Source organism: Panthera pardus, unplaced genomic scaffold (genome assembly GCF_024362965.1).
Source record: "Panthera pardus isolate Hobbes unplaced genomic scaffold, ASM2436296v1 HiC_scaffold_12, whole genome shotgun sequence".
NCBI classification, from domain to species: Eukaryota; Metazoa; Chordata; class Mammalia; order Carnivora; family Felidae; genus Panthera; species Panthera pardus.
Window position 1 is genome coordinate 42,239,136 of NW_026526677.1, and position 20,472 is coordinate 42,259,607.

At 42.7% G+C, this 20,472-nt stretch overlaps 1 protein-coding gene across 11 annotated transcripts in view; it reads left to right on the plus strand.

The window, feature by feature from the left end:
* Positions 1-20,472, plus strand: part of PLEKHA7 (pleckstrin homology domain containing A7) — a 220,662-nt gene that overhangs the window by 59,272 nt on the left and 140,918 nt on the right. The window lies entirely within an intron of this gene.

Here is a 20,472-nt window from a genome sequence, read left to right on the forward strand (position 1 = left end):
ACATGCTGGAATGAAACCTAGCAATTTTGAGTACTAGGAGGGATAATGATAGTGAAGCTTTTCATACAGACCTACTTCAAATTAAGCTTGCTTAAAGGTGTAGACTCTTCTGAGCCTCAGCATCCTCATCTGAAAATTGGGTAAGGCATAATTATAGTCCCAGCCTTGTAGAGTTGTTGTTAGGGATTAAATGAGATAATGTATATTTGTGGAACATAGTAACTCTTCAATAAATATTGGCTATTGTAATCATTATCAAATCAGGGAAGAAAATTTCTCCAGGAAGTCACTGAAAATGCAGAGAAAAACATCTCCAAAAATTTGCTCAGCATGAATTCTACAAGTCTTATAAACCGGCCTGTTGCAACGTGCTTCAGCATAAGTGAAAGGAATAACAGCAACAGTGCAATTCGGTGAAAGATGTCTGCTGGATGAAGAGTAATACCCTGTTTGTCAAGTGTGAGTTTTTATGTGTTGGTTTGTTTTTTTTTTTTAGGGAGAGGCATTTTAATACTTGAAGATGGTTTGGTACAGTCATTCCCGAAGTGAGGAAACCTCAGAATCACCTGGGAAATGTCTAAAAAATACAGATCCTGGGGTCCTGCCTTTCTCTCCTGCCCCAACTGATATAGTATATCTGGGCAGGACCTGGAAGCCTGTGATTGATTGATTGACTGATTGATTTAGAGAGAGAGAGAGAGAATGAATATGAATCCCGAGCAGGTTCCACACTGTCATCGCAGAGCCCTATGTGGGGCTCGAACTCACCAACCGGGAGATCATGACCTGAGCTGAAGTCAAGAGTTGGATGCTTAACCAACTGAACCACCCAGGTGCCCCCGGAAGTCCATGTTTCAAATAAGTGCCTCCAGACAATTCTGTTTTGTGGCTCAGTTAGGGAACCCGGGACAGAATCCAGGGCTCTGAGACCAAGCACTGGGCTTAGCTTCTCCTGGTCCTGCCTCTGTCTACCTGAGTGACGTGCTGGTTACCAGGCCCTCTGAGTCCCAGGCTTGTCAGGTATGGGAGTCTGCTGAGAAGATGAGAGCATGCGTATGTGGGCTCCATAAGTGTAAAGGGTTATCATCCCTATTTATTTATTATAACAGACTCTTCCTCCCAGTCCCACTTCTGCCCCTAACAATTAAAAAAAATTTTTTTTAATGTTTATTTATTTTTGAGAGAGACAAAGACAGAATGCGAGTGGGTTGGGGCAGAGAGAGAGGGAGGCACAGAATCCAAAGCAGGTTCCAGGCTCCCAGCTGTCAGCACAGAGCCCGGCACGGGGCTGGAACTCATGAACCATGAGATCATGACCTGAGCTGAAGTCGGATGCTCAACCAACTAAGCCACCCAGGTGCCCTATCTTCCCCTAACAATTTAACCAGAGTTACCAAGGCACACATTTATCTTTTAAGCCTGTGGTTTCTTCTCGTAGGATTTGATGTTGTAAAATAAAGAGCAGGAGCCTCTGCTTTGGCCCAACAGCAATTTTTTTTTTTTTTTTTTTCCCTGTTAAAAGGCCTGTGATTCTGAGGTTAGGTCTGTCTGTACACTTCCTTGTATCAGGCGGAGGGAGGGACTATGCCAGGAGTTTATGATTAAGGATTTGAAAGCTTGAGGTCTGTGCTGTCCTAAAAGGTTGCCGCTAGCTGCACGTAGTTTTTGAGCACTCAAAACTTGGCTAGTCTGGATTGAGATGTGCTTCAAATTTGAAACACATCCCAGATTTAAAAGACTTAATGAAAAGAATATAAAATATATCAATAGTTTTTATGCTGATTGCATGTTGAAAATGATAATATTTTGGAAATATTGAGTTAAACTGTACTATTAAAATTAATCTCACTAGTTTTTACCTTTTTAATGATATTTATTTTCGGGAGAGTGCAAGTGGGGGAGGGGCAGAGAGCGGGGAAAAGAGGATTTGAAGCAGGCTCTGCACTGACAGGCTGACAGCAGTGAGCCGGACATGGGGCTTGAATTTACAAACTGTGAGATTGTGACCTGAGCCGAAGTCAGAGGCTCAACCCACTGAGCCACCCAGGTGCCCCGTTACCTTTTTGTTTTTAAATGTGGCTACTGGAAAACTTAAAATTGCATATGTGGCTTGCATTATATTTCATCAGACAGTGCTGCTTTGGGTTTTATTTTTTATTATTTAAAAAAAATTTTTTTAATGTTTATTTATCTGTGAGAGACACAGAGAGAGCATGAGCAGGGGAGGGGCAGAGAGAGAGGGAGACAAGAATCTGAAGCAGGCTCCAGGCTCTGAGTTGTTAGCACAGAGCCTGATGCGGGGCTTGAACTCACGAACCGTGAGATCATGACCAGAGCTGAAGTCGGACGTTTAACTGACTGAGCCACCCTGGCACCCTGATTTTTTTTTTTAATTTGTTTTTTTGCTTTAGGTTTTAAGTCAATCTTTGGGGACCAGTTCAAAAAGTTTACAATGTTTACTCTGTTGGCCAATTCAAAAGGTGAGTTTTACATTTGAAATGGACATCCAGAGGGACACCTGGGTGGCTCAGTGGGTTAAGTCTCTGACTCTTGATTTTGCCTCCTGTCATGATCTCAGGATTCCTGAGTTCCAGCCCTTCATGGGGCTGGCAGTGTGGAGCCTGTTTGGAATTCTCTCTCTTTCCCTGTCTCTCTGCCCCTCCCCTACTCGCTCTCCCATACTCTTTCTCCCTCTCAAAATAAACTTAATATAAAAATGGACACCCAATGCAGTTATTCCAAATCATTTAACTTGACCTTGAATGTTTGCAGTACTGTTTTTGCTTTTTTCGAAGTGGGGATTTCATGAAATTCTGTCCAAAGGGCATTTGTGGCTCATCTACTATTTTAAAAGAGAGTCTTTTAACATCTCAAGGAGAGGCAAGAAGAAAGCCTAAGTGGAAAAATGGCTTTGCTCAGATTGGATTTTTATTGCAGAGCTGCAAAGCCCAGAAGACACGGTGGATAGTGGACATTGCAGTTCATTTTTTAACTGTGGGCTTGGGATGCAACTGCTGTGATACAGCAATGAAAGCACGGCTTACCCTTTTCCTAATCATTTTTGGCCTCTCCCTGGCCCTCTGCTTTCTCTCTCTCTTCCCCTGATGTGGTTTTGTGATTACAGTGTGTGAGACCCAGCCAGATGCTCATCAGCAAGGTTGAGAAAAACATATTTAGCAATGGCCAAGTTGGAGTGGGCAGTGGTCACTGATTTTCTCTCTAAGTGGCAGCATTCCTGGGAATTCAGAGCATTTTCTTCATCTCTGAAGTGGCAGTGCAAAAAGCTCTTGGGTCTACCTCATGGTGGAATTATGAGAAATAAAAAGGAGAAATAAAAGGCAGGACATCAGGTGCACAAATACTTGATAGTAAAAGTTCAGCTCCTCTGCCATTAACTATTTCTGTGGCAGTCTCTCTTCTGTAGGCCTCAGATCTTTCTCCTGTTATAAACTAAGGAACTAAAATGGCTCAATACAGTTAAAAGGGCATGAGTTTGACCCCAGATTGAGTTCCAATTCTGCTACCTCCTTGCTGTGTGACCTTGGGAAACCTACATGACCTCTCTGTGCCTCGCTTTCCTCATCTGTAAAATGGGGATAATAGAACCTCCTATGAGGTTAATCAAGCTAATAAAACGATTCTTAGAACAGTGCCTGGAAGATAGTAAACAGTCAGTGAACGTTGGATTCATTCAGTCAGCAGTATTTTTTCGAGTGTCTTTTTTTTTTTTTTAATTTTTTTTTTTAAACACTTATTTATTTTTGAGACAGAGAGAGACAGAGCATGAACGGGGGAGGGGCAGAGAGAGAGGGAGACACAGAATCGGAAGCAGGCTCCAGGCTCTGAGCCATCGTCCCAGAGCCCGACGCGGGGCTCGAACTCACGGAGTGTGAGATCATGACCTGAGCTGAAGTCGGACGCTTAACCGACTGAGCCACCCAGGCGCCCCTCGAGTGTCTTTTATATGCTAGGTGCTGTTCTAAACACTAGGCACAGTAGTAAAACAGTAACCACCCCCCCCCCCCCCCCCCCCGTGAGAGAGGTGCTTGGCGTAGGGGAACTCAGAATGTATTTATTAATTGTAATTACCAGAGTATGCCACTCCTTTTAGGAGCCCTCACAAACAGTACTGCTTCATTTTATTTATCGGATTTTGATGATCAGATCTTTTTTTTTTTTTAAGAGTTCTATTGTTAAAGCAAATGCAAAACCTTGGGTTTCATTCCTAGCTCCCCTAGTACCGTGTGACCTTGGACAAGTTCTGTTAACTCCCTGAGGCTTCATTTTCTCACGCATAAAAAAAGTTAACAAGTAATATCTTACTCAAAGGAGAGTGTGAGCTTTAAATGTAAAATATATTAAGTGAGATAATGCCTGTAAAGCTCTTAGCATATGCTTAACTCCTAGTAAGCACTCTATAAATATTAGCTATTATCACCATCACTTCTAGTTGTAGAGATTCTGGAAGTCAGTGGTTCTGAGTTAAAAGTTCCCTAGGCTGGTGGAAAGGGAAATTAAATCATGTTCTCCTGTGTGCCCACAGTATAAGCCAGGTTGTTAGGAATGCCTTGGAAACCATATTCTCTTTCAGAGAAAAACAGTAGAGATCCAGAATTTCATTAGAACTGCCCAAAGGTGGAGCGGGTTTCTCTGAGAGGCAGTGAGTCACTTTGGTGGTGTCTAAGCCGGGCCACCAGTAAGCAGGGATGTGTGAAGGGATAGGTCTGTGATTGTGACGACTGCTTCTAGCTCTGAGGTTATGGGGCCTTTGTTTAATCCTTAACATATGATCCAACTGTGTAAGAAAACCCTAGGGAGGGGCACCTGACCATCCCAACACCTTGGGGTACCCATTACAAGAGGGCAGCTGGTGACCTTAGAACCGCTCTGACCCACCCAGCCAGGTGGGGCACTTGCTGTGATAGACATTGCCTCTAATACTTTTCTACTCCTGAGTATAGTTATTTCTTGGAGGCAGACACTAGGGCTGAGTTGGGGAGAGGCAGGTCACTGCTTCACCACACTGTTTATCCAGAGAGTAGAGGGCTCCTGATCTTGGTACCACACTCATCCTTCAGTCTTCTCTGGGGATGGGGTAGGTAGAGATGACCTCCGAGCCAGGTGACTAGTGGATGAACATGCCTGTATCTGGACCACTCAGCCAGCCCTGGGGGAGCCCCAGCCAGCTTTTAATTTTGGTCTCAATCATTCCTCCATCTGTTTGCCACCCCGGACTTACCTACAAGGAGTGAAAAAAACAAAGGCATTTATTTGCTGGATTCATTTGTTATTTTTTCTTAAAAAATGATAATTATATTAAAACAAAACAAAACACATACTGGTTATATCAGGCAGTTTTTTTGGTTTTAAAAGAACTATTTCCTGAGCATTTTCCAATACAAAGTACCTGCTAGCCACCAGAGGGCAGAAGAGAAAAGATGTGACCTTTCTTCTCAAGAGTTCTTCCAGTCCCTCAAAGGGCCTACTATGTACCAGGCACTGTGCTAGCCTCTGGAGATACAGGGCTGAGAAGACACAAGTGGTCCTTCTCTTAGAAGCTATAGCCCAGCAGGGGAGACAGGTACTGAGTCAGTAATTTTAAGGTCCTGGTTGTTTGTGAAGGGGAGACAGACCCACACAGACAGTCTGATTGGTGGCTCTTCCTGATCCTTCTTGCTGTGGGTCCTGGTGGCCCTCGCTTTGGTTTGGCAAACCCAGCACCGTTGTCTAATCTTCTGGATTTCTGACTCACTTCCTGTGGTGATATCTGGGTCTCGGCAGGTGCCGGGTGTCAGTGAAATGCAACTTGTCTTTGTCGCCTCACCCTGGTCGGATACCTTGTTCAGGCAGATCAGGGAAATCCCCTTCACCCCCACACACGTCTGCTCTGCCAGGCAGCCTTTCATCCTTCATAATCTTTGCAGCAAACTAGGAATCCTCTGGCTCATAAGAGTGACATGGGGATGTGTGTTGCCAAGCTAGCTGGTCTGGAGAAACACGAGAAGAGAAAAAGGGGGAAAAAGTGCCATTGAGTGAACTGCTTTATGAGAGGAACTTTAAAAAAATAGATTTTGTTTTTTGAGCAGTTTTATGTTCTCAGCAAAAGTGAGCAGAATTTACTCTCCCGTGTATCCACAGCCTCCCTCCTTATCAACATCCCCACCAGAGTGGAGCGTTTGTTACAATTGATGAAGCTATAGCCAACATGCCATTATGGTCCCGGGTCCGTAATTTACATTAGGGATCACTCTTGGTGTACATTCTATGGGTTGGATATGTGTATAATGACTTTTAGACTGTATCTGTAGTGTTTAAAACCTACATCCCCTAGATATATCCCCTGTGCAGTGCTCCCTAAACTTTGGGCATTGCCAGCTTTGTGCATTCTTGTTCCTCTTGTGCATTTTTGCAACAGCCGTGTACTATTTTTCTTTAAATTGACACACTTAAGACCACTAAGGTGAATTTATTTTTTATTTATTTTTTAAGTTTATTTTTTAATTAAAAAAGATTTTTTAGTGTTTATTTTTGAGAGAGAGAGAGACAGACAGACAGACGGAACACGAATGAGGGAGGGGCAGAGAGAGGGAGACACAGAATCTGAAGCAGTCTCCAGGCTCTGAGCTGTCAGCACAGAGCCAGATGCGGGGCTTGAACTCATGAACTGTGAGATCATGACCTGAGCTGAAGTTGGACACCCAACCAACTGAACCACCCAGGCTCCCAAGTTTATTTGTTTTGAGAGAGAGAGAGAGAGAGAGAGAGAGAGAGAGAGAGAGAGAGAGAGAGAGAAACAAGTGGGAAAGGGGCACAGAGAGGAGGAGAGCAAGAGAATCCCAAGTAAGTTCCATGCCACCAGCATAGAGCCCCATGTGGGGCTCGAACTCACTAACCATGAGATCATGCCGTGAGCTGAAACCAAGAGTTGGATGCTTAACTGGCTGAGCCATCCAGGCGCCTCGTAAATTTATTTATTTTAATTAATGTATTTATTTTGAGAGACAGTGCAAGTGGGGGAGGGGCAGAGAGGGAGAAGGAGAGAGAGAGAATGAGAGAGAGAGAGAGAGAGAGAGAGAATGAATCTCAAGCAGACTTTGCACTGTCAGCATAGAGCCCAGTGCAGGGTTCAATCTCCTGAACCATGAGATCATGACCTGAGCTGAAATCAAGAGTCAGATGCTCAGTCACCTGAGCCACCCAGGCACCCCTGAAGTGAATTTAAAGACATAATTTCATATTCATTTTTTATTAACCTTCATAGCTCTTATCGACATTGCATGTAACTATTATTTGTAGTATTTATATATTGTTTTCAAGCATTCTTGCCACATGCCTTCTGAAGCATCTGTAGTATTTGTTCCATTCTCAAGGAGAGTACTCAATAAGTTAATGAGTGGACTTTCAGGGAAGTCCTTGAATCCCCTCAAACAGTCCAAAATTGTGTTGTTGTTTTTTTTCTGAGTAAAATAGTTCAGAGTTTTTATCATACAAAGGGGAGCAGGACCAAAAAAAAACAGACTCTCAATTTGCAGTTCTTGGATTATGTCTAATTATCATTTACAAAGATTTTATTTTCCCAGGGAGAAGAATGGAGTTTTCTACAAAAAATGGATCTTTTACTCATAAAACATTCTATTTTTTTAATGGTGCAGATCAGTGGCACACTGAAAATCAGTAACCGCCTGTCTCCCTTCTCCTCATCTCTATTCTGTTTTCAACCTTCAACATGAACATTAATTTATCACAAGAGGACCATGACTGTTTTCTTTTTTTGATTTAAAAATCGTGAGGAATGGTCTGTTGAGGGATTTGTTTGTGTATATCATGCCTTTCAGAGGTATAAAGGGAATACTCCAGTTATATATTTAATGAGCTTCCTTTATTAAACAGAAAATTGTAAAAAAAAACAAAAACAAAAACAAAAACAGTGGGGAGGAGGGGAGAAGGGAACTCCTATCCTGGAATATCCAGAATATAGGTACACTATAAATATAGGTCAGTGAATGTTTCAGGGAAAAATGAGCTAAAAGAAAGCTGCTTGTTAGGGCAAAAATATAACATGATAAAGTGGCTCTGGGAAAAAGCACCATTGTGCTAGATCACACAATCACAAGGAACACACTGCTTGTATAAAAGTGGACCAAGCCACATGTCTTTCTCTGCCTCTGGGGTAACACGCCAGGCAGAGACACAAAGGGCACTCTGTTAATTCTTTCCATCTCAGCCCCTTAGCCTTAGAAAGAGTATTAGTAAGTCTCTGTATCCTGCTTCCTTCCATCCAAGATCCATGAACACTAGATATGATGATAAAGTGCAAATAGGAATTTGAAATCAGGATCAGGGAAAATACAAGGAAGTGGAAGACGACAGACCAAGGAGGGTAGGGAGAATATGAATACTCGTGCGTTAAGGGTTTGTATTATTGTTGAGCTTCACATTTGACTTAGAGTTTCCTGGCAGCCAAAACAAAAAGGGGACAGTGGGTTTTCTGGATTTTACTGTTAGAAAGGAAAAGCATCCTAGTCATTAAGAGGAAGCCAAGAGTTTCCTAGCTTATTCCTTTAAGTTAAATATTTTACGTAGAGCCCACTGAGAGTGTGAAGAATGAGACCCTCTTCAGCTTTCTTCTTTGTCTTTGCCAAGCCCTTGTCATCCTACATCTCCTCAGACTGGGCCAATTTCCTCATTTTAGGTGGCCATGTTACCTCTCCTTTGTGTACTCATCACAGATGTACATTTACATCTATTCATGTGTTTATTTTGAAAGCTAGTTGTCTTATTAGACGATAAGCCTCAAGAGGTCAGGGCCATATTGTCCTCAGTACTTGGCATAATCCTGGCACACTGTAAGGTCTCAGTAAATACTTGTTTGACCAAGTGAAGAAGGCAAAAGCAGCCAGGGATTTTATGTGACTGATCCTTGTAGGTCTCACAGAAAACTGCGGCCCTTTCAAGGTTGCAATCTATCTTTTGTGCAGAGAGCTTGACCACCATGGTACCCAGCACATCCCCAAGTTCATTTTACTCCACTGTGCCCTTCAGGGATTTTTAATAACAATAGCTTCAGTGTATTGCACTCTTGCTATAAGTCCAGTCCTGTAGTAGCCATCTGGTACATCTTGCTGCCAGTCCTATCAAAAGAGGGCAACTGAGGTTTGGGGAAGGAAACAGCTCATCCAAGGTCACAGAGTGGGTAAAAGTCAGAATGTTGATCTATCTGACTCCAGAGCGCATGCTCTTTCCTTTCTGTCTGCTGTGTCTGAGCCTAAGCCACAAGTGTCTGTGTGAGTTATGGGTTCTTATCTCTTGGCAATTAGAGCTGCACAGCCAGAGTATTTCTGGCACAGCCCATTGCTGCTTTCTGACAGCTGTTACATTCCAGTCTCTCTTGAGTTTGGGGAAGGAAGGCCTACACCTGGGGTTGGCAAAGGCAGTCTCAGATCTCATTTTCCCTGATTTTTGCACACAGAGAATATGTTTATTGCACTTGTCACATAGTCTCCTGAAGTGCAGGAGCATTAAAGATGAATATTATTTTCATAAAAGTCACTAGGGAGAAGAGGAGAGGAGATGCCTAGTTCGGTTGTCTCCAGGAATAATTGGATTTGCCCAATGATTGGTAGAGTGCAGGTGGGAAATGACAGCATGCCAAGAAAGTACATTTTATGGTGCTTTTGATAACACATTTGTCAGGCATGTGTTTTTAATGACTTTGTGCCTGTTGTCATTATTTTAATAGAGACCTAATTTTTAGAATGGCGTTCATTATTACATTAAACTTTCTCTATTCAGCAAGGTTGGCAAATGGAATATTCTCATGGCTCAGTGTTGCCACCTACCGTGTTCTGCGTGGAGTGTCAATCTCCAAAAACCTAGAAGGCAATAAAGCACATTTCAAACTACAACAAGGCATAATTTGATCTGTCTGTTCTTCTACAAGGTTGCAAGTCCTCAGGGTGAACACTGTAAGCATCTGTCATCACTGTGTGCTCTGGAGTGCCAAGACACTGGTTCCAGCAACTTCTGATGATAAAAAAATGTTAGTCAAAAATACCATTTTTCCTTTGCTCCCTTGAGAATGAGCTTCAAAAACATTTGCTGCCTGCACATGGGGATCTGAATAATTGCTGCATTCAGGTTTATGTTAGAGAGAGTGTTCAAGAAGAAGGCACTTAAGGGGATGTTTGTAAATGTGATGAGGGTTTTGGTTCTATCTTTGGCCCACTAGTCTCAGTAAGGATTTTGGCTCATGTCAGTGATTTAGAAAACCTAATAATTTTTATGTCTCCAAAGTTGTGTTCCCAGGCTGCTGGCTATTTCATATTCTTGAGCTTGTTTCTGCATTTAGGAGAACACCAGAGAATAGCAGTAGGCATTGTCATGTGTTTACCTCCCCATGCCAAGAAAGGACTGACATTCCAGCTTTGTTTGTGGATAGATTTAGGTTGAGTCTGATTCCGATCTCCTTCAGTGGCTTTGACAGTTTCTTATGTGGAAGATGAAGCATCTCGGTTATTGACCTGGCATCCTGTTCCCAGTTTGAATGGTAAGAGCCACAAAATTAATGGTACCTATGTAGGACATAAGATTTTACTCCTTTTGCCCCATAAATTATTGTTTAGACAATTAGGAACAGAAGAATATGAAAAATACACGTGTTAATTATTACCAGACTCTTTTTTTTAACATAAGGAGATCAAAACATTAAAGTGTTTTACATATTAATTTGGGTGTTTTCTCCCCCTAACCTCCAATTAATATTCACGATAAACAGCCTTTATTGATGATGTGGTTCTGTAAGTTTAACATCCAGGATGGTCAAGACTGTGCATTATTTGTCTATTCATCTACTGCTTTATCCTATTCCACAGTGGATTCGAGGCAGCTTATGAGAAAGGGATAAAATGTGAATAAAAAATAAAACAAGGACCAACCAGAGTTGAGTATAAATTATGTTAGGAGATTAAGCCTAAGGATACAAGGAGAATGAGAACAGCCCAGGTCTATTTCTGTTAAACTAAAAAGCCATTTCATTGGACAAGTTGATGTAGCCATTTTTTAAAAGCTCTTGGAAGCTGGTCTCAGTTTTGGAAAGCTCTGTGTAAACATGGGCTGCGTCGTGTTCCTGACATTTCAGCTGAACTTTAAAAACTGCCATTTTTTCTTTCTTCCAACCTCTACCTGACCTCTAGCATACACCCATTTCCTCTGAGCCACGGAGGTGTCAGTACTGAAGGTATTTTATCAAGCGAGGTTGCTGTTTTTCTGGGAATGCTGTAGCCTGGATGCCAGCCAGGGATTTGGGAAGCCTGAATGTGGGAGGCTTATTTTGGAAACCCTTTCATTATCATCACACTCAGGCCCTTGTGAGCAGTTCCAGGGACTCACACCCGGATGGGCTTCAATGATAGGAGGACTGAAAAAAAAGTGTTGAAGCAGAAGGGAGGGATTCAGAAGTTCCCTTCTCACAAGCCAGCAGGATGCCCAATAATCTTCCTTCCACGGTTCCTATTTCCAGCCTCTTCTTCTGAACCTCCAGGCTCTGCGTTGCTTCTCAGAGATCTGGTACCCAGGAAGCTGGCTCAGAGAATGGAGCTGGGATGCAGACTTCACTGGACCACAGAGGGTGGGCTGCGTAGGGTGCTTTCAGCCTCAGAGCAAGTTGACATAAGGCTCTGCCCTTGCTTGTTACAACCAACCAGAAAGGTCTGTAACTGGGAGAGTCCTCTTCCCCCATCTTCACCAACACACAGACCCTAAGGAGTCATGTGATGATGAGATTCCCAAGTGGAGATGACCACAACTTACTGCCGTATGGACTTCTCCACTTGGATACCTAATAGACTACTTAGATCTCATGTATCCAAACCAGAGTTCTTGATTCATTTTAATGCCTCCCCTCCCTTTGGATTTGTTCTTCTTACAGGCTTAATCATCTCAGGAAATTGGCACTGGTATCCACTCTGTTGCTCAAACCAAAAACTTGGGAGTCTACTTTGCTTGTCTCTTTCCTTCCCCCCGTCGTAAGTCCTGTCAGTAGTGGAATTGGCTACTGCCACTGAGCCATTTTGTACAGCTGAATCTCCCTCAGCATTGACGATGTAGTCATCTTGCCAGCCATCTCCCTCTCTTGCCTGTACTCCTGCAGTGGTGTTTTTACCTAGTCTCCCTGGTTTCCCCCATTTCTTTTCAAGGCTTTGGAGTGGCATTGCAATCAGACCATCTGGGTTTGTATATTGGATCCTCTACTCACTGGGATGGGCAAGTCTACCTAATCTATGACTATTTTGTCATCTGTAAAATTGGGATAATAATTGTACTCATATTGCAAGTTTTAATGAGGATTAAATATCATACATATAAAGTTCTTTGGACAGTTCAGAGCACATAGTTTAAACACTAAGGAAGTATTAGGTTTTTATTTATTGTTCCAATCCCCAGGCCATTCTCCATATAAATGTTACAGAAGTCTTTTTTTTTTTTTTAATTAAAAAAATTTTTTTAAAGCTGAGCATGGAGCCCATTGCAGGGCTTGAACTTACCACCCTGAGATCAAGGCCTCAGCTGAGATCAAGAGTCAGACACTTAACTGACTGAGCCACCCAGGCACCCCTACAGAAGTCTTTTTAGAAAAAAATTAGATCATGCCTCTTCCATGGCACGGTCTTTTCTTATAACCCCTCCCGTGGCTTCCTATTGCATCTGGAAGAGAATCTAAATTCCTGCCAGGTATGATATGGCCCTCCATAACTCCTGCTATCTCACTCTTCAGCTTCCCTGTTACTGTCCTCCCCACTGGTCACTGACTTCTAGCCTCACTGCCCTTCCTCCATCCCAGGAATGTACCCACCTGGGTACGTTGGTTTGTTCCCACCTGCTCTTGTGCCTGGAATGCTTTTCCCCTAGATCTTAGTTTAAGTGACACATCTTGAGCCCCCATTTCACGCCATCATATTACAGTTTCATTTTCTTCATAGCACACGTCAATCTCTGAAACTTTTTATTTACTATCTATATATTTGTCTCTCTGTCTCTCTTATCACTTACTACTGGCCTGACTTGTAAAAGGCCCTAATAAAGGTTTAGCCATTGAATGATTGATAGCCACTATTTATTTAGTACCTACTATGTCCCACTTACACAATTCTGTTTTTTCATCCTCATAACAATACTGTGGGGTGGGTATTTTAAATCCCATTTTAGAGCTGAAGAAATAGTGGCTTAGGGAAGACAAAGTGTATCCACGGCCACCTAGCTGGCATGTGGGTTGAGCCCAGATTTTAACTGAGGTCTGGCTGAGTCTCTGGAGTTTTTAGGTGATAACACTAGTGAATTCAGAGAGCTCTTACCTGGCTTATGAGTAGAAGGTGAGATGAGACAGGTATCAAAAGTATACTATCCTCATCCTTTATTTATTTTCTAAAAGTTTATTTATTTTGAGAGAGAGAGAGAGCACAAGCAGGGGAGGGGCAGAGAGAGAGGGAGAGAGAAAATCCCAAGCAGGCTCTATGCTTTCAGTGCAGAGCCCAATGTGGAACTCGATCAGGTCATGATCCCAGAGTCATAGGATGGGGCCCTGCCTTGGGCTCTGTGCTGAGTGTGGAGCCTGCTTAGAATTCTCTCTTTCCCTCTGCCTCTTTTCCCTACTTGCATTCTCTCTCTTTCTAAAATGCATAAAATAAAAGATAACAGTTTTAGAGCATTTCCTATTGCTAAATGCTTCCGTGTATTATCCCTGTACTGGCATTCTTTATCATGCCCTAGTTTTGTTATAATTTTGTTGAGGTTTGACAAGAGGTATTAATTGGATTCATTCAGATTCTGTTTTGAATTGATTCAAGCCTACTTGGGTGATGCCTACTAGAAGTCAAGGGGAGACAGGTGTGTTAGGCCCTCCTGGCCCTTTAGCATCAAATATCTCCAAGTGTGAGCTCCAGACTACACACAGCCAGATCACCTGGGTGCTTGCTAAATGCAAATTCCTGGGCTCACCCTAGACTTTTTTCATGAGATTCTCTAGGGGTTGACACCTGAAATCTATTTTTTTCAATTTTTTTAATGTTATTTATTTATTTATTTTTACATTTATTTTTTATGTTTTAAAATTTACATCCAAATTAGTTAGCATACAGTGCAACAATGATTTCAGGAGTAGATTCCTTAGTGCCCTTTACCCATTTAGCCCACCCCCCCTCCCACAACCCCTTCAGTAACCCTTAGTTTTCCATATTTATGAGTCGCTTCTGTTTTGTCCCCCTCCCTGTTTTTATATTATTTTTGTTTCCCTTCCCTTATGCTCATCCGTTTTGTCTCTTAAAGTCCTCATATGAGTGAAGTCATATGATTTTTGTCTTTCTCTCACTAATTTCACTTAGCATAATACCCTCCAGTTCCATCCACGTAGTTGCAAATGGCAAGATTTCATTCTTTTTGATTGCTGAGTAATACTCCATTGTGTGTGTGTGTGTGTGTGTGTGTGTGTGTGTGTGTGTGTGTGTGTATATATATACACCACATCTTCTTTATTCATTCATCCATCGATGGACATTTGGGCTGTTTCCATACTTTGGCTATTGTTGATAGTGCTGCTATAAACATGGGGATGCATGTGTCCCTTCAAAACAGCACACCTGTATCCCATGGATAAATGCCTAGTAGTGCAATTGCTGGCTCGTAGGTAGTTCTATTTTTAGTTTTTTGAGTTCTATTTTTAGTTTTTAGTTATTTTGAGTTTTTTGAGTATTTTGAGTTTTTGAGGAACCTCCATACTGTTTTCCAGAGTGGCTGCACCAGCTTGCATTCCCATAACGTTTGTTTTTGAGAGAGAGAGAGAGAGAGAGAGAGAGAGCGAGCGAGTGAGCATGAGCGAGGGAGACAGAGACAGAATCTGAAACAGGCTCCAGGCTCTGAACTGTCAGCACAGAGCCTCATGTGGGGCTCGAACCCATGAACTGTGAGATCATGACCTGAGCTAAAGTTGGACAGTTAACTGACTGAGCCACCCAGGCACCCCAGGAATCTGGTTTTTTTAAAACAATCACTTGGAGGTTTTACTGATTAAAATGGATGTATGAAGATCACTGGTCATAGACATGTGTTCTAGCTAATTAGCTATTTCATGATTTGGCTTTCTCTATTAAAAAAAATCTATAAAGTTATATGTTTGGTCATTCATTCTATCAAAACTTATTTGGGTGGCTTTGGTCTCTGATCATGGAGCAAGTAGGCTCCCCCCCCCCCCACCCCCCAACCCCGTCTTAATGATCCTTAGGCTCCAAGTCCCAGGTCCAAGTTAGCTTCCTTGGTCAGTTTGTTCAATATTTCCCACTTAGGTGAAGTAGAGTGCCTTGTTTCTGTCCCTAAGCTGTTGCCTGACTGTGGGGGGCTGGTCTGTTCTCAAGGGGGCTGGATAGTTGTACAGTAGTGGACCTTCTGAAACATTTGTCCCTGTTAGAGTTATTTTTATACCTGGTAGTGACTCAGTCTCTTTTCCTCCCATATTCTTGGGGTTCAAAGTCCTTTGGCTTCAACCCTTCTTTGTTTGAAAGACGCAGGAAGTTCGGATCCCCCTACTTTTCGCCATGTTGGCCCCTCAGGCCCAGAAACAGACTCTTAAGATTAGAGAACAATCTGATAGTACCCTAGAGTTATTTGTAAAAATAGGGTTTATTCTTATTTCTTCTCAGAAACAATTCTGGAATGATCAAAATTCCTAGCCCTTGATGTCTATGCTTTCCTCCCCTCTGTTCACTCTCTAAACAAAGGCCCCATGTTTAATAGATACCATAACAGTAAAATTAGCTTTATTAGACTCTAGGTGGATTTAAAATGTAACCTAATGGCAGCTGTCTCTGGCTTGGAAGTCATGTTTTATTTTGAGCAAAGACGGAGGGTAGTTACAATGCCTGGTAAGGGATTAAATGATTATTGAATTTAAGTGACCAAATAACACAAGCATCCCTCATCTTTAGATCCTGCCCTGGTGGTTTTTGCCCATTGTGTTTTTGAGGAACCTGGGGTACCACCTACCTTCTGTCCTTGACTTCAGAGTTCCCGAGTTGTGCCCTAGGAGAAGTCAGCACCGTTGTCTTATCCACCTCCACTCCCACATCTAGTGTGTGTGCACCCAGCTTCTTGGAAAGCTTGAATGGTGAGACTAGTTGAACTTTACCAGCCTTGTGTCAAAGGACCCAGAGCTAGCCAGTTCCCTTCTCCCCAGCAAAGTCCCAGCATATACTTTCATTAAATAATAACATCCTACACTGAGGCCCTGCTGTTCACTTTGTCCTAATGCTTTTATACCCACCCCCTTAAAAGAAAAGAGCTTTTATTAGGCTATTTAACAGAAGAGAATCTGAGGCACAGATCACCCAACTAGTTACTGGCTGAACCCAGTCTGTATTATGGCTTGTTGTTTTTCTTCTGGTCCTTACCAGTGTGCTTGGTGGCGTCACCAGGTCTGTGAAAAGCAGACTAAACAGCTTTTAGTCCTAAAGACGAAAGGTATGTGCTGTACATGTTCTCTGATGATTTATTTGGTAGAGAGTTTCAGGAATAGGGGACAGCTCCATTAGTGGATGGTCATGGCTGCTTCATTTTGGACCCTTTAGTCTAAGCTTCTAAGCATCATTATAAGCACAGCCTAGGAGGTAAATGTAAAAATAATCTTCTTGCCAGGTTTTCCTGCATGGTATCCTAGCGACGATGTACTGTCTGTCCTTGAGTGTTGGGGCACCAACTGGGGCAGTATCGGAGCTTGCAGAGGGGAGGGATATGAAGGGCATAGTCAGAGGCACCCCTCTTAACGTCCAGGCATAGTTTCTTTTTATGTTTTGGAGCGCTTTTAACCCACTTATTTTTAAGAAACATTTTATTTTCTGATTAAAAATATGTTTCTTGTCAGATAACTTGGAAAACAGAAAATCCCAAGGAAGGAAATAAAAACCAACAGAAATTCCAATATTGTTAATATTTTGGTAGATATCCTTCTGGTCATCTTCTTTCTTTCATACCATGATTAGGTTCTAAACTCAGAGTGTAAGGGAAAAAAAAAATCTCATAAAATCAAAATTACTCTAAACCACCATGGACAGCACTTTTTATGCACTCTAAAGTTTGGAAACCACTGCACTAGACTCAAGGAAAGGACAACTAAAAAATCTATATGAAATTAGAAGTCTGGGGGAAAAAATCAGTCTGGCTTTAATATTACTATCAAATCCCTGATGATGAGTGGATGGTGGTGGAGAACTGAACTGCGTTCCTGCCTGCCTCATTTCATTCTGTTTAATATTAAGCTTTTGTGAGTTGTGGGTTCATAGATTTACCTGTGAGGATAACATGCCATAGGAGCATCACATTTAGCTCCAGGGGGTAGGTTCTGAGTCAACAAGTAGGAAAAATGAACACAGTGCAACTCCACCATAGATTCCTGCTCCCTCCATCGCTGCCCCAAAATGCACTTGCATGTGTACATACAATTGGATCATTTGTTTTGTAACCTTTGTTTTGTTTAATTCAGTAAATATTCTATGTATCACTTTTATTTAAGTTTATTTTGAGAGAGTGAGTGTGTGCACATGTATGGGGAAGGGGCAGAAAGAGAGAGGAAGAGAGAGACTCCTAAGCAGGCTCCATACTCAGTGCAGAGTCCAACACAGCTCCATCTCACAAACTGGGATCACGATCTGAGCCAAAATCAAGAGTTGGATGCTTAACCAACTAAGCCACCCAGGTGTCCCTGTGTGTATCATTTTTTTTTTTTTTTAAATTTTTTTTTTCTTTTTTTCAACGTTTTTTTTTTTTTTTTTTTTTTTTTTTTTTTTTTTTTTTTTTTGGGACAGAGAGAGACAGAGCATGAACGGGGGAGGGGCAGAGAGAGAGGGAGACACAGAATCGGAAACAGGCTCCAGGCTCCGAGTCATCAGCCCAGAGCCTGACGTGGGGCTCGAACTCACGGACCGCGAGATCGTGACCTGGCTGAAGTCGGACGCTTAACCGACTGCGCCACCCAGGCGCCCCTGTGTGTATCATTTTTAAAGTTGCATATGTAAATGAGAAGGAGTGAAATATGGCCTTTTGTAGCAACGTGGATGGAACTGGAGAGTATTATGCTAAGTGAAATAAGTCATACAGAGAAAGGCAGATACCATATGCTTTCACTCTTATGTGGATCCTGAGAAACTTAACAGAGGACCATGGGGGAAGGGATGAAAAAAAAAAAAAAGTTAGAGAGGGAGGGAGCCAAACCATAAGAGACTCTTAAAAACTGAGAACAAACTGAGGGTTGACGGTGGGGGGGAGGGAGGGGTGGGTGGGTGATGGGTACTGAGGAGGGCACCTGTTGGGATGAGCACTGGGTGTTGTATGGAAACCAATTTGACAATAAATTTCATATTAAAAAAAAAACCACTAAAAGTAAAAAAAAATAAAGTTGCATATGTATATTTAGTGGTAAAGATGTTTATTAAGCAGTCTCTTGTACATTTAGTTTATTTCCAATTATTTGCTGTTCTAAAAATGGCGAAGTGAACATCCTTGTGGATAAATCTTTGTGTTCATCCATAATTATGTCTTGAGGATAAATTCTTAGCTGTGGAATTGATGGTTCAAAGGATATGAACATTTTTAAGTCTTTTAATTCATATTGCTAAATTGTCCCCAGGAACATTGTATGCTTCTATCAAAGTGTCTATTTCCCAGCATCACTGGAAATTAACATTCAAGAGTCTTTCACAATATGCCTTCTTTTTTGGATGACCTAGGGCTTCTCTTCATTGTATGGTCAATTTATCCTGGAAGGAATGAACAAAATGAGGCTAGAGATGAAAAGTGCTGGTGGCCAGGTCTATGTGGGAGGGACAGGGACAGATAACAGGAAAGGGGTAAGCTTAGAGACCATTTCTTTACTCCTGCCTCCAGGTCTTCAGCAGGTATCTAAAGATAGAATATTAATATTTAAAGGGCATGTGTAGTTTTAAAAGCATATTTCATATTGTAATTTTAGATTTTGAAAATGATTTGATGTCTTTCATTATAGACACTACAGGACCGGAATGACATTTGTATATCTAAAATGGAGTATGGTTTAAAAAAAATAAATGGAAAAACACTGTCCTAATCCAACACTCATCTTAGAGAAACTGAAACCAGAGAGTAGAGGGATTTCTGTAGAGCTACACAGCAAATTGATGATAGAGTTGAAGCCAGAAGTAAAGGTTGTCGACTGCCTGTTCATAGCTCTTCTGTTGAGTTGGGACATCATGGTTCAGGAGGAGATGAAAAGCAGACATAAGGTCCCCTTTGGATAGAGGGCCAGGCTTTCTTCCAGAGCCTGTGAGCTGCCCCATACCCCTCCTGGACAAAGACCCAGGTGTCTCTGGCATGGCAGTTCACTTCTGCTTGAACATTTCTGGAGGGAGCTTGCACTTTAATAACCAGGGCTTTTGCCTGAACTTTCCTTCCCCTTGGATAACTTCTAACTTCTCTTCCTGCCTCAGCATCTTGAATGTCACTTCCTCAGGGAAGTCTTTCCTGACTGCCAAGATAGTTTAGGGTCCCTATGTGCATTCTTATAGCACCTCTTAGGTTTAACACCTTGTCACAATTATAATTACTTTGCACTGTATTTAACATCTCTCTCCCGGACTAGACTATATGTTCTATGAGAGTAGGAATGTTGTTTATCTTCTGTTGCTCTTGGCCTAAGCATTAATAAATGCTTGAATGTTTGACTATTTGGATGGATGTTAATGAGTGAATTGGAAGTGTGTGTGTGGCTGCTGGGCGGTGCTGTTTCCTATTGCCTGCAGAATCAGGAGAGCTGTCCCTCATTGCCAAGGGCGTTGAGAGAGGTGAGAAAGGAGACTCCTTTTTAGGCTGCTAGTATAGAGACAAGCCAGAGGGTATGATCTGCTTTGCTGGGTGCCCCATGGAAGCCTCCTGAGTGATGGGGTCAGCAACCTAATCCAACCAAGCATTCTTTCCTGGCTTGTCAGGATCAGCCCCAGCAATTTAGTAGTGGTGGTTGGAGAGGATCCTCCTCGATTCATTCTGGGGAAGAGAATTCAAGGTCAGGGCTCTCTTTGGCGGGGAGAAAACAGCAACCCGGGTCACCTGCAGCCTGGTCTTCACAGTAGATGGGCACTTGCAGCAACTGCTGTAAGGTCTGCTTGTGGCTGGCTGGGCGCCAGTGCAGCGCCGCTGTTAGGCGGCAGGTCCTGCCCCCTCTGCCGGTTTCCCTCCCCCTCTTCTGTCTCCTTACCACTCCAGCTTGCTGCATCCTCTGCAAGGAGAGGAATGTGCCGCGCTCGGACGCGCCGTCCTGGCGGCGCGGCGGCACTCCGGGCGCGCTCTGGACCGCCGGGGTCCGCCGTCTGGCGCTGCGCCACGTGCTTTGATCCGCGCTGATGTCAAGTGGGTGTGGGCTCTTAGGGAAGGCCCAGGCGAGGACGAGGAGGGCGCGCGATGCGC